This window comes from Lactuca sativa, chromosome 3 (assembly GCF_002870075.4).
Source record: "Lactuca sativa cultivar Salinas chromosome 3, Lsat_Salinas_v11, whole genome shotgun sequence".
NCBI classification, from domain to species: Eukaryota; Viridiplantae; Streptophyta; class Magnoliopsida; order Asterales; family Asteraceae; genus Lactuca; species Lactuca sativa.
The window spans coordinates 108,665,409-108,670,449 of NC_056625.2; the positions used below are offsets into that span (position 1 = coordinate 108,665,409).

A 5,041-nucleotide genomic window follows, 5' to 3' on the forward strand; every position below is an offset into this window, starting at 1 on the left:
TAGAGATGAAATGTAACAGCCCAGAATCTCAGGTATTGTTAAATTATGTTTTTGGGGTGATTTAAGAGGGGACTCGGCGAGTTGGAGCCTAGACTCGCCGAGTAGGATCGCAGACTTGGTCGCGGGTTCGCGACTGGACTCGACGAGTCCAGATATGGACTCGGCGAGTCTACGCTGTTTAGAGAAAACCCTAACCGTTCAGGTTTGGGACGTATAAAAGGGACTTATTGGCCGTCATTGTTCATTTTAGCCTTCTGAGAAGAACCCTAAATCGATTGTGTGCATCTGGAGCAAGGATTATAGGCCATTGTTGATTATAGAAGAGTGGTTGTGCAAAGAAGAGAAGGGATTGGCTAAAGGGGCAGCAAGGGAGTCACATTATGAGGATTGGGGACACAGAGAATACATCATCCAGGTAAGAATTCGAGTATACTCTGCTATGTTGATGTGATTATGGAATTAGGGTTTATGGAACCCTTTTGTGAATAGATTGAATGTTACCCTAGTCCCCATGTCGATTGTAACCTTGTATTGGGACCTTTGGAGGTCCAGAATGTCCCATGTCTATGCATTTTGGGAATTGATGAAGGTTTTGGATTGGAATCCTTATGCCTTAGGTCAAAATGTAAATTATGAATCATATGGTGTATCATGAGCACTGAAATGAGGACTTTACGTGATGGATCATCCTAGGAAGGCCAAACCTAGGAATGGTCGAAGCAGTTCTGACCTTAGGATGCAGTTTGAGCGGTTGCATGGCATGGACTCGCTGAGTTCGATGAGCAGACTCGGCGAGTAGCTTGAAGATTAACTGGGACTCGCCGAGTTGTTCTTCAGACTCGACGAGTTGAGTCGGGGTGGCCCCGCGATTCTTCCAGGAGTAACTCGTCGGGTCAAGGAGGATACTCGACGAGTAGATAGGGAATCTCAGAGAGTGGGAGGACGTCTAGACTCGCCGAGTCGCCATGGCACTCGCCGAGTCCGGTCGAGTTGACCGTTGACCGTTGACCGTTGACCGTTGACCGTTGACCAGAGTTGACCTAAGTCTGACTTCTTAGGGATAGTCACACTTAGAAGATATAAGTGTTAATGAGAGATATGTGATGTTATAGGGAGGTTGTAGCTCGTCGGATTGTGCACGAGTGAATTCAGGATTTGCTAGCTTTCAACATTCACGAGGTGAGTCTTCTCACTATACTGTACCCGGAAGGGTTTGACTGTGTGACCGGAAGGTCAGATATGATATGTGATATGTATGCTATATGTGGTAAGTTATTTGTTATATGTGCTATTATGTTATGGGCCGGAAGGCGAATATGTTATGGGCCGGAAGGCGTTGTGTTGAGGACCGGAAGGTCAGGGCCTGGAAAGGCGCATGTGCGTAAGTTGTATATTGGGGAACTCACTAAGCATTTATGCTTACAGTTGTTATGTATGTGTTTCAGGTACTAGCGAGGACCGTGGGAAGGCGCCGGCGTGATTAGTACACACTGAAGGATGTTTTTATGATCTTGGGATTTAGACAATTTGTATTTGACATGACACTTACATTATTTATGCCTTGTTTTGAATGGAAATACTTTATTTTTAAAATGAAAATTTTGTTTGAAAATTTGCGTTGTTACATAAAAGATAAAAAGGAATGGAGAATGTGGCAGCCAACCATTTATCAAAACTAGAAAAACCCTCATTTGGAATAATTGGAAGAAAACAAGATTGGAGATGATTTTCTCGAAGAATATCTTATGGTTATAGCAGGAGAGGTACCTTGGTATGCGGACATAGCTAACTACTTAGCAAGTGATTATCTTCCAAAAGAGTTGACTCGCAACAAAAGAAGAACTTATTTTCCGAAGTCAAGTAGTACTTTTGGTACGAGCCTTACCTCTTCAGAAGTTGCGCGGATGGGATCATAAGAAGATGTGTGTTCAGGAAAGAAAGCATAGCGATCTTAAAACATTGCCATAGTGGGCCCACTAAAGGACATCATGGAGCACAATACAAGGCAAAGAAGGTCTTCGATTCCAGTTTTTATTGGCCTTCAATTTTTAAAGATACAACCCTATTTGTCGAGGAATTTGATTCATGCCAAAGGACGGGGAATATTTCCTCCTGAAATGAGATGCCCCAAAATAGCATCCAAGTTTGTGAGATATTTGATATGTGGGGGATCGACTTTAGGGAGAATTTCCCGATGTCTCGTGGGAATAAGTATATATTGGTGGCGGTTGACTACCTGTCTAAATGGGCGGAGGCATAAGCATTACCTACAAATGATGCTCGCGTAGTGGTGCGCTTTCTTAAAAAAATATTCTCAAGATTCAGTGTACCAAAAGCTCAAATCAGTGATCAGGGCACCCACTTTGAAAATGATCAATTGGCAAAGGTTGTACAAAAATATGGTGTACACCATAGATTTGCAACACCATATCATCCACAGACAAGTGGGCAAACGGAGGTAACAAATCGGGCACTTAAAAGAATTCTAGAAAGATCGGTTGGAGGAAACAGAAAGGAATGGTCGGAAAAGCTTAATGATTCACTGTAGGCATTTCGTACGGCCTTTAAGACACCTATTGGTACTACACCATATATGTTAGTATATGGAAAGAATTTCCACTTGCCAGTTGAAATCGAACACAATGCATTTTGGGCTTTGAAGACTTGTAACTTTAAAATGGCCGAGTTGCGTACCAACCACTTGTTGCAAATGAATTCCCTTGGGGAATTAACAAATGAAGCATACATTAGCTCATTTATCTACAAAGATAAAACGAAGAAATGGAATGACGCAGGGCTAAGAGGGCACAACGATTTTCAAGAGGGGCAAAAAGTTCTACTTTTTAATTCACGATTAAAGCTTTTTCCCAAAAAATAAAAAACCTGGTGGGATGGGCCCTTCACTGCTAAACATATTTTCCCACATAGAGCTACTAAGTTGATATCAAGAGATGGAACCCCTTTCAAAGTTAATGGGTATAGAGTGAAGCATTATGAAGAAGGTATGCCAAATGAAGAAAAAGAAGGGGAAATTGTAAAATTTGCACGAGCCGAATCAACGTAAAGCGGGAAGGAACCCGACTCATGATTCCCCAAAAAGAAGTGCTTGTAGGAAGCAACCTGTGGTTTTGAGTTTGAATTTTCTTTCTTGTTCTTTTATTTTTCATTATTTTTGCTTATTTTTGATTTATTTATGCTTTATTTTTGTTCTCTAATTCATCTGCATTTTTATTTGGATTTCAAAGTGGGGAATAGCATAGAATAAGTGTGGGTGGTTATTTTTATAAAAAATTAACCAAAGTAAGTTTATTTTTTCACCACGACGTGGTAAATTTCACCGCAATATGGAAACTTTCTAGAAAACATTTTCACGAAATTCAAAAATCCACCACGACGTGGTATTGTTTTAGACTCAGTCAATTTAGGGTTTTTAATCTAAGTTAAAACATTTCTTACTTTTCACCACTTATTTCATCTTCGTGTTCTCAGCCCCACAAAGAACTTCCCTCTAACTTTAAATTTATTTGTGTGTTCAAGCAAAAAGGTATGATTTTTATGATATTTCCTTGATTGTAATCGAGTTTAGAGTAGATTCTAGTCCTTCATTTACTGATTTAAACAACATTTAGGGCCGATTTTATGAACTAGGGTTTCGATTTTTGCCAAAATCGGACCCAGTTTTGGATGATTCTACCTTGCATTTTTCGTTAATATACTCGATTACATGGTCTAAACAAACCCTTGACTTGATTCCAGTCGAAAGTGGCCTGATTTTGGTTCGATTATATAGAACACGCGACCAATTCGTCAACCACTGCGATTCGTCGTGGTCGATGATTTTCAACCTAAATCTGCTTATTTTTATCGTTAATGTTGTATATTGTTTCTTCTTTTTTGGTTTCTGTTTATTTTCCAGTCATGGGTAGCCATTCACGCAGAAACCAACCCGGGGGTCGCCTCGACTTTCCATGGTATAATTTCCCGTGGGTTTTTGGTCCAAAAGTACTTGTACAGTGGAATGGGAAGCTAGATTGGATGAAACAGCGAAAGGTACATGTACCTCTTGTTGTTGACTAGGGATGGATCGAGCAAGTTGGATTGTTAGAAAGCATTGAATCGTTTTTGGTTAAGGCTTTTGATGGGATTCACCAGAGGTTTATGTGTGTGGGATGGAAGAGGTTGTTTGAGATCCAATATGTTGTTTACAGGGAGTTGGTTATCGAGTTCTTGGCGATGGTTGCATTTTGTAGGAAGATCAGTGCGATGGAGAATAGGAATATTACATTTTGTCTTGGAGGTGAATGGAGAGAACTCAGCCTTGTCGAGCTCGCAATTAGAACGGAGATATATCTCCCAAACGAGGTGCATACGGACTCTTACTTGGAGTTCATTACGGGGAGCATCAAAGTCACAAAAGCGTTCAAGGCTGAAACATATTGGCGAGACATTGCTAATGGAGCTTACCACAAAGGGACCGCCCAAGAAACTGATATTCAGTCTCCTATCCACCGCCTCTTGCATAGGTTAATCACCAATACTATTAATCAAAGGCAAGAGGGGGACACGGTCACGACATTAGATGTGTTTTTCCCAAGGTTGTAAAATTCGCTCGACGGTCTACTGGTGTTAATGGATTAATCGGTCTTAGCGGAGATTAATCGGGGACCATAGATTATTAATAAAATTTTAAAAATAATCAAATATTAATATATCTTAAGAAAAACAAGTACTTCAAAATTAGAAAATAAGAAATTTTGAAAATTTGAAAATATGAACATTTTGGTATAATATTTGAAAATTTGAAAATCTTGGAGTAAAAAAAAGTTGATTTTTTGATTTTTTTTTAATTTTTAAATTTTTTTTGACATTTTTCAAATTTTTTGACTTTTGTTGACCGATTAATCATGCTAAGACTGATTAATCCCGCCAAACTCGACTAATCCTAAAATTCCGATTAATACCCTAATCATCACCGGTTGGAGAACGCCAATCGATTAATCGCCGATTAATCCCGATTTCTGCAACTATGGTTTTTCCTTTA

General features: G+C 39.7%; 1 long non-coding RNA gene across 1 annotated transcript; it reads left to right on the top strand.

Annotated features, from left to right (window-relative positions):
• Positions 1–3,451: 3,451 nt before the first annotated feature.
• LOC122196888 (uncharacterized) lies at positions 3,452–4,771 on the top strand. The gene is made up of 2 exons (XR_006189331.1): positions 3,452–3,544; positions 3,917–4,771. It is a non-coding gene; the product is annotated as an uncharacterized LOC122196888 (long non-coding RNA).
• The last annotated feature ends 270 nt before the right edge of the window (positions 4,772–5,041 follow it).